The 13309-nt window shown below is 34.8% G+C and overlaps 1 non-coding gene across 1 annotated transcript; it reads left to right on the top strand.

The window, feature by feature from the left end:
- The first annotated feature begins 5472 nt into the window (after positions 1 to 5472).
- On the top strand, positions 5473 to 5583 carry LOC142534656 (small nucleolar RNA R71). The gene has a single exon (XR_012817107.1). It is a non-coding gene; the product is annotated as a small nucleolar RNA R71 (small nucleolar RNA).
- The last annotated feature ends 7726 nt before the right edge of the window (positions 5584 to 13309 follow it).

Raw genomic sequence — 13309 nt, 5'->3', positions numbered from 1 at the left:
TCAGGAGCTCCTAGACAAAGATTTCATCCGCCCTATTTCTCACCATGGGGCGCACCAGTACTCTTGGTAAAGAAGAAATATGGAAGCATGAGGTCGTGTATCGATTACCGAGAATTTAACAAGGTAACGATCAAGAACAAATACCCATTACCAAGGATCAAGGACTTATTCGATTAGTTGCAGGGAGCTACAGTGTTCTCTAAGATAGATCTATGTTCTAGGTATCACCAACGGAAGGTAAAAGATGCAGATATTCATGAGACGACCTTCAGAACTAGATATGGGCACTAAGAATTCTTAGTAATGCCGTTTGGACTGACGAATGCTCCAGCGATTTTTTTGAATCTAATGAATTGAGTATTTCAGCCCTACTTAAATCAGTTCGTCATATTATTCATTGAAGACATTCTCATATACTCGAAGAGCCATGAGGACCACAGTCAGAAATTTGGGTAAAGTTTTGCAAGTCTTGCAGAGTCGCAAGTTGTTTTCAAAATTCGGTAAGTGTGAATTCTGGTTGGAGAAAATAGCATTTTTGGGACATATTATATCTAGCAGTGGCATTGAGGTGGATCCAGCTAAAGTAACCTGAGTAAAAGAATGTGTTGAGCCGAAGAACGCGTCAGAGATTTGGAGTTTCCTAGGCTTGGCAGGCTATTACAGGAAATTTATTCAGGGTTTTTCCTCGATCGCAGTGCCACTCACGTCATTGACTAAGAAAAATACCAAATTTGTGTGGAGTGAAGAATGTCAGAAGAGCATCGATACTTTGAAGCAAACTCTTATCACAGCGCCAGTTTTAGCCATTCCATCAGGGCAAGACAATTTTGTGTTGTACACCGATGCTTCTAAGGTCGGTTTAGGCGCAGTATTGATGCAGCATGGTCGGATTATAGCATATGCCTCCAGACAGTTGAAAGTGCATGAGAAGAACTACCTGACTCATGATCTTGAGTTAGCTGCTGTTGTCTTTGCGTTGAAGATATGGAGACATTATTTGTACGACGAGAAATTCCAGATATTCACTGATCACAAGAGTCTCAAGTACTTCTTCACGCAGAAAGAGCTGAAAATGAGATAAAGACGGTGGTTCGAGTTTGTAAAAAACTACGATTGTGAAATTAGCTACCATCCAGGGAAAGCTAATGTTGTGGCTGATGCTTTGAGCAGGAAGGTAGCAGTCGTAGCGCAGCTGTCAGTGCAGAAATCTCTTCAGTCCCAAGTTGACTAATCTGACAGTCCATTCTTTTTTTCTAGACCGAATCCATAGAGGTCAGCCTTCAGATGAAGTGTTGCAAAAATGGAGACTGAAGTCTGAAGCCAAGGTCAGTGTACTCTACGCAGTGTCTGATGGTATTGTGAGGTATAGAGGAAGGATGTGGGTGCCTAGTGTTGATTCGATCAGAGAGGATATTTTGATAGAGGCACATACATCTCCGTATTACATTCATCCAGGGGGTACCAAGATGTACAAGGACCTACAGATGCTATATTGGTGGCCAGAGATGAAGCGAGATATTCGACGCTTTGTATATGAATGCCTCACTTGTCAGCAAGTGAAAGCAGAGCATCAGAGGCCAGCAGAGATGCATAAGCCACTCCCTATTCCCGAGTAGAAATGGGAGAATATCACCATGGATTTTGTTGTTGGATTGCCGAGGTCAGTCAGAGGATCTAATGCCATTTGGGTTATAGTGGATCGACTTGCTAAATCGGCACACTTCTTACCGGTGAAGATGACTTTCTCCATGACTCAATATGCAGAGCTCTATATCCAAGATAGTCTGATTACACGAGATCTCAGTTTATATTGTGTCTGACAGGGTCCCGAGATTCACATCGTCCTTTTTGAAGAGTTTACATTCAGCTATGGGACGAAGTTGTTATTCAGTACGGCACTCCACCCTCAGTAAGATGGCCAGTCTTAGCAAGTGATTTAGATTTTGGAAGATTTGTTGCGAGCATATGTGATCAATTTCCATGGGAATTGGGAATCGAAGCAACCTCTAGTGGAGTTTACCTACAACAACAATTTTTAATCATCTATAGGTATGGCTCCATACGAAGAACTGTATGGAAAGAAGTGCAGATCGCCGATTCATTGGACGAAGTCGGTGAGAGATCATAACTTGGCCCAGAGATTGTTCAACAAACTGCAGACGTGGTGGTCAAGATCCGAGATAGGATGAAGACCGCCCAGAGTCCCAAAAGGGTTATGCTGACAAGAGGAGAAAGTGATCTCGAATTTGTCGTAGGAGATCACGTATTCTTGAAGATAGCACCCATGAAGGGTGTTATGAGGTTTGGGAAGAGAGGCAAGATGAGCCCGAGATTCATTGGGATATTCAAAATTCTTGACATAGTTGGGAAACTTGCTTATCGTGTAGTTCTACCACCGAATCTGGCCGGAGTACACAACGTGTTCCACGTTTCGATGCTGAGGAAGTATATGGCGAATCCTTCGCATGTTTTGAGTTATGAGCCGTTGCAACTTGCTCCAGATCTGTCATATGAAGAAAGACTTGTCCGAATTCTGTATAGAGAGGAGCGGAGACTTCGGAACAAAGTAACCAAGTTGGTCAAAGTCCAGTGGCTGAATCAATCAGCGCAGGAGGCCACTTGGGAGGCCGAAGCAGATATGAGAAGACGCTACCCGGAATTGTTTGGTAAGATTTATTTTCAAGCACGAAATTTATTTAAATGGGGAGGAATTGTAGAGCCTAAAATCAGTACATTTTTCGTTTGGTAAGATTTATTTTCAAGCACGAAATTTATTTAAGTGGGGAGGAATTGTAGAGCCTAAAATCAGTACACGTAAAACACATGCATTTATTATATTGTAAAATTACTTATTTAATTTTAAAATGATTTTTAACGATGCATGATTTATGATTTACATTATTTTAATTTATTACATGTTTATTTGATGCACGTCAAAATATTTTCTTGGGTTTTATGTTTCAGGCGAATATTCGATACGGGATCGGGAAAAGAGACCGGTGACAATTTAGGTGATTTATGAAAATGTGGTATTTTATTTCAACTCAACGAAATTGATATTTTAAATGATTTATGAAATTTTAAAGCCTAATTTAATTTATTACGTGATTTTGAGATTTTTTTTAAAACTTATCGAAAATACTAATTTGATTAGTTGGGGACTTTTTTTAAAACCTTGAAAATTTGACATGTGTTATTTTATTTAAAATTAGGCGGATTAATAATTTATTTAGCATGTTAATTGGTTATTAGTATTTTTTTATTAAAGCTAATTAACCCCTAAATATCTCCCTAATCATCACTCACACACACACTTACATGCTTTACACACACAAATTTGCACAAACACATACACGTTGAATTTGAGGAGAAAAACTGGAGTTCCTGAAACACTTTCAGCAGCCACCCTCTCAAACTCTTTCCCTTGCAAATTTTTGGAGTTTCACGTCCCTTTTCCGAGCAAGAATCGTGTAGCAAGCGTTCCCCGATCATCTCCCGTAATCCACCGCGACGGTATTCATTATCTTCGAGCGTTTAGATGCAAAGGCATGTATATCCTTTCATTTTTCGTATCAATCTTGTCATAGTAAATATTTTGATGTATATTGTGTGTAAAAATCCTTTTATGTTATGCAAAGTTTGAGCAAAAATGTTTGAAACGATTTTGGATCAATTTTTTGATCTCAAAAACCGAATCTGCTGTCATTTCGAATCCTGAAAATTTTTGGTCGGTTTTCTGGAAAAACTTTCACATATAAAACGTATTAATTTTTGATATCTTTGATTTGATAGTAAATTCGTAATTTTCGGACAAGAAACGAGTGAGTTATGATCATTATCGTGTGACTGCTCAACTGTGTTTGTTTTCAAAAATTTTCGCTCACGAGGGCGCTCGGGCGCGAGATTTTACCGCTCAAGGGCCAGGCCTTCTGGATGGGCACGCTCGAACGGTAAGAAGTTGTCGCCCGAGCGCCAAGCTTTCCGAAAAAAAAATTAAAATTAAAATTTTTGTCTTGGGCAGGCATGCATAATGTATTAGTATGTTCGACGTGCAAAGAAAATTTTTTATGTTTTTGATGTATGCGAATTGTCTTGTGACCAATTATGAACAGGTTTGGAAGCCGGAGAACGTGTCCGGAGACTTCTCCACCCGGGTAAAGCATGATCAGGTTATAATCAGGATTGGGAAGCGGTAAAACATGACCAAGGACCAATCCACCCGGTAAAGCATGACCGATAATCTTATGTATGTGGCAGTGAACATCCCTGCCAGCCAAGTACTGTGGTTTAGTCTGATCAAGAGCAATATGTATGAGTCACTTGCTTGGAAACATATCTCTACGCAAAATGATGATGATTATGCATGTTTAAGTATGTACGATACATCACATTTTTTAAAATGTTTATGAATTGATGGCACGTCTATGTTTATGTAAGTATGTTCAAAGTTTAAATATGTATGTGCTACTTTAACACGCTTGTGGCTTTATTATGTACTACTCGCTATTCTCAGTTTATACATGTTGAGTCTTTAGACTCACTAGACTTGATCGATGCAGGTGAGGACGAGTTTGAGGAGACGAGAGGCGGAGACCAGTGAGATGGCTCGGACTGAGCAGAGGACTAACCCGAGGACCGCTTAAGTTTTAAGGATTTTTATGCATGTGAACTCATTTACTCTGATTTTAACTAATTACTTTATGTTATTTTAAACAAGTTCTTGTTGCAAGTTCGTTTATATTTCAAATAATTGATCAAAAATTTTATTTCGAAGTGTATTTTGATGGATGATTAATTATTTAAGGAAAAAAAATTATTTTCCGCAAATTTTAAGCATTTTAAAGTATGGTACGTGACAATGTCTTCAAAGTTTTTTCTTAGAAGTGTGACATAGAGAATATAACCTTGATGATTTTGGTTATTTTGAAAATATTGTTGTGAAGGTTGTGCATTATTATAATTCCTCCAACTAAAATTAAGATGGTTTTTCCATCCAAGATTATATGATTGTTAAAAAGGATCTAATATTGGTTTTTTATAATTGTTAACATAGTAGCTCCTTCATGAAGACATTTTTTAAATGAAGGTAATGTTGGACAATCTTTTGTAGAATGATCATGTGTATCACATATATGACAAATAATTTCTTGTATACTTTTTAATTGACCACTCTTTTTCATTTCTAGTTACTCAATTTTTCTTGCTAAAGATGTAAGTTTAGCTTGAATATCTATGTCATCTTTAAGATTATAGATATCACTCTTATTTGTTGAATTATTGATTTTAGTTGTTGGTGGTTTTATTGTACCTATATTATCCAAATTTTGAGCATTTTCTGCTAATGAATCCAAATATTACATAGCTTCATTTGGGTTTTTATTTTCAAAAGTTCAATTACACATGAATTCTATCATTTGCCTATCTTTATTTATTATACCTTCGTAAAAGTGAGAAACTATTCTACACGTTTCAAAACCATGATGTGGACATGTATTAAGTAATTCTTTATATCTATCCCAACATTGATAAAATGTTTCTCCTTGTTTTTGAGAAAAAGTTGTAATTTGTCTTTTAAAAGAGTTTGTTATATGGGAAGGGAATTTTTTTTTGAGAAACTGTTGTTGCATTTCTTCCCATTATCTTATTAAACTCTATCTCAAATTTTGTAGCTATGTTTTAGCTTTATCTTTTAAAGAAAAAGGGAAAAACTTTAATCGAACTATATCCATGCTACAATTTTTATCATTATAAGTGTTACAAACTTCCTAAAATTATATTAGATGTAAATATAATTTTTCAGAATCCAAGCCATGAAAATTTGATAAAAGTTGAATAATTTGAGGTTTAAAGTTGAAATTAGATGCATCGGGAGGAAAAACTAAATAAGATAGGGCACTGGTTCTAATAAGGTTCATATTGTGCTTAACTGTTCTTAATTGATCATGTTCTTGATTATTATTATTATTATTATTATTATTATTTGAATTATTTGAATTATCATCCGTGTTTAAATTATTTTTAGATACTCAAATAATTCTACCACTTTTTTATGACTCCAAATACTTATACAAGTATAAACAACACAATACTTATAAATAAAACATATATAACAAATATAAACTTAATTTATATCTCCCCGACAAAGGCGCCAAAAACTTGTTACCACTTAAATTATAATTCACTCAAGTGTAGGTTGTCTGCAAGTAATATATTTTGTAAGTACGAGATCGATCCACAGAGAAGTTCTTTTAAGTTTAAATTTATTAATTTATAAATTACCAAATGCTATAATGAAGTTTACAAATTATAAATTTTGTCAAGGCTCAAAGATTTATTCTTGGTTTATGTAATATTATTTAACTAAAAGTAAAACAAAGGAAACCACCATAAATAATGGTTCCAAAAAAAATAAAATTAAATATTAACACATACATGATATAATATAGTTCACACTATAAAAATATCGAATTAATCGATATTTTAAATATGGTGCCTATGATTAAAAATATGACTGTATAAATATAAAATTGCATAAAGTAAATGTTAGATTAAATCATTATATTTCATTTAGAACAACCGACAGAGCCACACTATTGCCTAAATGAAATATACGATTTAATAAGTTAGTTGCGGTAGAGTAAAACTTAGATGCGAAAAATAAAATTTAGTTGCGGGAAAGTAAAAGTTAGATACAATAAGGTAAATGTTAATTCCAATAAAGTAAATGTTAGTTATTAAATGAAAAGAAATATAGAAATAATATACAAAATATAAACAATCTTACTTCACCAAGAATTCATCATCTTCACCTTGATATATTAGATATAACTTGCCATGAGCTTACTTTTGATTAACAATAAAATCACCACTCATAGTTGGAAAAGTGAAAGAAAATATATTGGAACTTAAAACTTTTATTTCCAAACTAATACACACACACTCTTTATTTTACAATGGGATATGATACTCCTCAAGTTAACACAAGGCCTCTATTTATAGGCCAAATGAGAGAAAATGTCAAAAATTTTATTAATGCCACGTAGTTGTAATAGTAGTTTTTGTCTCCTCCAACTTCAATTCTATGGATCTTCTTTGAATGCTATGATCCGCAACTTTAATCTTCGAATTTGACTTTGGTCAAAACAACAAACATGTAGGGCATTGTCTGTAGATGAATTTGGCTTGTCGGCTCACCTCATTTGGTTAAATATTTAAATAGTTATGATTTTTTTTACTATAAGCTAGTCATAGTAAAATAAAATATGTCATCCTTTTGATATTTGCACAATTTGATCATCTTAATGAACTTTTTAGGTATTCATGTCTTCTGCAAAGTTTTACATACTTCCTCAAGGATTCCAAGCATGTTTGAATCACCTCAATTTGAATTTTGTAGCTTGAGTTATCATTATTTTACCAACATGTAGAAAACTTGAAAATAAAACATATTTAGTAAGACATTTTACTAAAATAACATAATTTTATATTTTTAATGAAACTTAAATTTTAAAATACAGGTTTTAATATATAATAAATTATTAATTTTAAGTTTCATCACATACCATGAAACACAGTACACAACAACACATATACTAGTCTCAAGCTCAAACGGCTTTTATCTTTATTTTAGGTGGCTGAATCAATTAGGAACGGATTTAGAATATACATTGTTTACAAATAAGTTTCAAGATCGGATTATGATTCATTTGCATTAAAGTATAATCAAAAACTTTATCTATGCTGATTGCTTAGGTATAAAGATAAAGTAAAGTGAAACCATAAAAAGTTAAATTATATTAAAATAAAGATTGTTTATTACACTTGAATCAATAAATTTCATAGACAACCGTTTGCTTACAGGACATTTACTCTAACAAATAATTCTACACCCTTGTTCTTTTTTGTCTCTATCCCCTCCATAATTCCTGGCTTACTACAGGAAAGATAAAATGGTAGCAAAGCTTTATTTATAGGCTAGTTTCAGATAGGCAACTTCTAATCATTTCGATGTTGGGTTATTGTTTTTCTCGTGTCCAAAACGCAGCGGAAGTTTTAAAATTTTATTTTGACATTCAAAATATTTTTTGGACACTCGTATGATTTAAATTAACTAAATATTCATAGAGAGTTAGAAAATACCTTTAATGGATAATTTTCACTTGGCTCCAACTGCTCCGGTATAAACGGACATACATCTTGTTGTATATCCCTGCGAACTTTCTTCGATCTACTAATCCGGTCCACAACTAGAATATTTATTCATCTTTTAAATTGCACTAGAAAATAGAAGATATTTTGCGTAAAGATAGAACAATAAAAACCGGCACAACTCTCAAACTTGGAGTGGCTAAATTTTTCTTGCTAGAGAAAAGGAATTTCAAGAGCCTCTTTTGAAATTGGGAAGAGCCGAGATATTTTTATATATTAAGATAAGAATAAGAAAATCATATTTTAATACTAATCTTTCTTTACTTAATTAATCCAATTAATTAAGTTAATTAAATATTCTTAATTCATGTCCAAACATAGTCAATCTCGAATGATGCATATAATTTGGAGAATATTATGCATCAAAGTTATTTTTCTTTGTTATGTGTCCAAGTTTTAAAATTATAGTATCATGAATATTTTCATTTTACATAAATCAATACCATATTTAATAAAAACTTAATGGGCTATATTTTAATTCATTAAAATACAATTTAATTATTAAATCCCATTGAAATTTAATAAATTAACATGATGAGCTTATATTCTTATCAGCCTGTGATCCATGCTACCGTTACATTAATTTCATCATAATCTCGATCAATGATCAAATATCATCGATGTGACAATTTCAACTTTTTCGTTATTATGTTGCACACTTTAGTTTCGAGATCATCAATGTCTAAATAAGGCAGGTGCACTTCCTTTGACTGGTTTTAGCAGTCAAGCTCTCAAAATTTGTATAAGATGATAAACATAAAAATTGTACATTGATTAAATATTTTATAATATAAATTTATAGTTTTTGTTTTATTAAATATTTAAATATTATATGTTTTATGTTAGGATCGGTTGATAGGTTGAGATGTGTTTAGAAGTGAGGGTTGAATAAATACTCACGATTTTTGAATCTTTTCGAATGAAGTCAGTTCTGTGACAAACTAAAACTAGGGATCTTGTCAGTCAATGACAATCAGTTTAGTTGATAACAGTTGCTGAAAAAAATGACTGAAAGATGAATAAATAACTGAAGTAATAACACGAAGATTTATGGATTTTCGGAGATTGAAATAACTCCTACGTCACCCTTTCTATCACAAGGATAGGATATGCACTAAAAGACTTTGATCGATACAAATATTGTACAGACTCACTTCAATTTGGACTTAACACTGCCAAAACTTAAACTCTTAGTTTACTAAATATCTCACAGTTCTTCGGCTGAACTTAGCACAACTAATCTAGTTAAGATCAAATAAACAATAAAACGATTTGTGCTTGTAAGCTCGAAAGGTAGCCTCAAATTGTACAGATAAATCAGATAAGTGTGAGCTTTTTGATTCTCGAATAAGAGCTATAAATTCAGCTGGGTAACAGAAAGCTTGAGAATAGATAGATCGATTGGGTGCTTGCTCAACTGCTTTTCTCACCTATTTATAGGCTTCTATTCAACGGTAACATTAAGTATAATTTGAATCATTATATCCGTTGATTGCCACGTCGATATTCTTCTGACATTCATACACTGTAAGCTCTGAAATGCGGCGTTCCACTACGAGTTGCAGTCTGCTTTGTACTGTTGTCGGTTGAATGTCCTTTTCAACTGATGACGTGTACAGCCTGAATGATCAGCTGATAAGCTCACAACTGAATATGTCAACTGATCAGTCAGTTGTCTTCGTAAGTTCAATTCAGTTGATTTCAGTTGCCTTCGGTAAACTGCGCATTAATCTTCAGTTAGGAAACTTTCAGTTGGTTTGAGTAGTTCAGTTAATACAAGTTACTTGATCAGTTAGTCCAATAAATTAATCACTTAGTTTCTCAAACAACTGAAATTAAATTTCCAAAAATTTCTCTCTTTTTGGTGTTTGACAAAACTTGTAAAGTATGAACTGATCAACTGAGCTAAAAAAATATTCTTCGAACTCATTGTAGATAAAATAATTATTCTAATGTACATATTCGTACAAAGAATAAAAGAATAAAGAATTCCCGCTCAAGTTTTCAACTGATCTTTATTTCTTCTTCTTTCCTTTGTCTTCCCCTTTCTGATCTTTTATTTCTTCTATTTCCCCCTTTTTGTCAAACTCATCAACATTTTTTGATAAATTTCGCATATCTGAAGATAGATTAGAGACTGCATTCATGAGGATATCTTGCAGTAAATCCATTCGTTTTGAAACAGTACTTTCCAGATAGTCGAGACGTCTTGTCACTAATGCTTGCATCTGAAAATGTGCTTCAGTTGAAACTCTGTCTTTGCAGAGCTCTTCCATCTGAAAGAATAAAGAAGAAACATCCTTCTGGATTTGCTGCAGTTTACCCATTGTATTTTTCTTAATAGAATCAATCCTCATAGTATGCAAGAATTGCGTTGATCGAATGTCAGAAATGGAAGTCATTATACCGACGAGGTTGGTCTAAATAGCTGTAATTTCTTCGAACAGAGACTCAGTTTCTATTGTTATGCTTGGATACATGGCTCTGGAAGTTTCTGGTTGCTCTCTGTTTTCTTCATTAAAAATGACCAGTGCCCCGTCAGTTGGTTAAGTAGTAGTGTTGACCATTTCTGAAGTCTCTTCTGGTAAGACTTCCTATTGAGGTTGTGGAGAAGAATTTGGATCAGTTGTAGGGTCTGATGATGCTTCAAGTGGATGATCAGTTGAAACAACAATTATTTCTGGGATAGAATGCTCAACTGAAGCTTCAGTTAGCTGAATGATAGAAGGCCGATCAGCTGACACTTCTTCAGTTGCAACTGAGTGCAGCTGAGCCTCTTCAGTTGATTCAAAAACTGCATGTTCAGTCATGATAACTGACTAAATTTGCTCTTCAGTTCTCAAAATTTCTTGTTCAGTTGTGAAGGGCAACTGAACTGGTTCTCCAGTTGTGAAAATTTCTTGTTCAGTTGTGGAGGGCAACTGAACTGGTTCTTCAAGACGTTGATCTGGGACTTGAAAAACTGGTTCTTTAGTTGAGAACAACTCTTCAACTGCTTCAGTAGTGGATAGTTGAACTTCAGAGGCAACTGATTTGATTACTTCATCAATGTTGGCCAATGATAATTCAGCGTCTGTATAGAGTGTAGCTTCAGCAGTTGAAGACTGAGGAACATCAGTTGGCTTTGATGCACCTAGAGAAAAAGAATCAGTCATCTGTGCAGCAGAGCCTGCACTTGGATCCTTGGATGGCTGATCTGTTTGAGCTGATTGATCAGCTAGCTCATCTGAAGAAAGATCTTGGGAATTATCTGGAATAATAATTTCTTGATCCATTTCCCAATGTTTGATATCCATTTGCAGAGCTAACAATCCAAGTTCAGTTGTTCATGAACTGCTTTATCATTAATAGCAGTTGGGCTTGTGGGATCGTAGTTCTGACGCAACTGACTAATCAACTGACTCAGTTTCTTTGCCCTTATTTGATCAAAGAAATATTTCTTCCTCTCAAGTGCTTGAACCACCGTGGCAGCTTTCACCAATTTCAGAACAAGTGTTTCCAAGGCAATGAACTTCTTGAGAACTGATTTCTTCTGCAATTGTCTGGCAAACACCACAGTTCTAAACTGTACCCATTATTCATAAGTTCTGAGTTTACATTCAGAAAATTCATTGACTTCCTTCCAAATGAGGTCAATGTGCGTTTGAATGGTATTGGTTGGTCTGGGCTCTTCAATCATTTTCTCTTTGCCCTTAAATTCATTTAGAACATGAGAAATGCTCAGTTCTGATCTTGTTGCGTCCACCTGTACTCTGATCACTACTCATTTCGATCTTGCCATCGGCAGAGGATTTGGTCTAGTGACAGTGGTAAGTGGAGCTTTAACTCCAGCAAGCTTCTTCTTTTCACCAGATTCGATGATAGGCTTTTTGAGAACTGCAGAAAGTGGTAACTGATCATTAGTTGATGTCTCAACTGGTACAGTTCTGAGTGGAGTAGCCTTGATCGGCTGATCAGCTGCAGATTGGATGGTCTTATCAGATGGGATAGTGCTCACATCCATCACTGATTTAGTCTTTTTGGTCCTGGGTTTCTTGGAAATTTTGGGAGATGGAGTCTTCTCATAATCACTTTCACTGATAATCATTCTACGTTTAAGCATCTTTTTCTGAGTCTCCATCTGAGCTATCTTAACTGATTTGGGAGCTCCTTCCATTCCAATCTCCTTCTTCACTTGAATAAACTTCTCAGGATTCATGTCCAGTTTCTGCTTGTGTGGCTGGTCATTTTTGGCATTAAAGATTTTCAGTTTTGATGATTTCTCGGAATCATCAGTCACCCTCCCCTTGACTTTCAGCAAATAGCTAAGCTACACCGCAAAACCCTTAGATTTGTTGGCAGATTGAAACATGTTCCTCAAGATGTTGAAAATAATATTCTTCCAGTTCATCTTTCTTTCCGCCATAATTACAGTCATAGATTGAAATTTCTCCAGAGTAAGTGCAGCAAAGGATCCTGCCTTTGCCAAGAGCCCCTTCGCTACAATATCTGCCAGCAGTTGTACTTCTGGCTTCATTTCCATCTTGAGATCGGAAACTTTGATTTTCCGACCATCAGCAGAGGGAAGAGTTTGCATCTCTTCAACATCAGAAGCTTTTACCTCAGAGAGATTAACTAGCCCATCAGTAGGCAGTTGAAATAGGTTGCAGAAGAAGTCCTTTTCAATAATCAGCAACTGACCATTTACAGTAATTGTGATACTGCCTTCTTTAGTGACACAGCCGGTGGCATAGACGTCTTGGATCTCTTTAGGATAAATTTCTTGAGAGGATTATCCCAGAAATTGTTTCAGTCTAGCTGCTTGCAGTTGCAAAAAAAAAATTCTTGACTTCTTCGTCTTTTACAGTCAAGACTGAATCAAAGTCGATCGCCATAGCGTTCATAACATGAGTTGGGATCTGGTTTGTCATTTGATTGAATGAAATCTGCGAAACATAGTATGCTTGAGTAGAAGTTTGCTCTGAGTGCTGAATGTGCGCGTAAGAAGAAAAACTGAATTGGAGCGGGTATGATGTAAGTGACTGTTCAAATTATTGGACACGTGTCAGTCCAGGAAAATTTGAATTAAAAACGTGTGTACGTGTGATAAAAACGTGTATAG

This window comes from Primulina tabacum, unplaced genomic scaffold (genome assembly GCF_025594145.1).
Source record: "Primulina tabacum isolate GXHZ01 unplaced genomic scaffold, ASM2559414v2 Contig652, whole genome shotgun sequence".
Taxonomy (NCBI): domain Eukaryota; kingdom Viridiplantae; phylum Streptophyta; class Magnoliopsida; order Lamiales; family Gesneriaceae; genus Primulina; species Primulina tabacum.
This window is presented reverse-complemented; position numbering and strand designations above follow the sequence as displayed.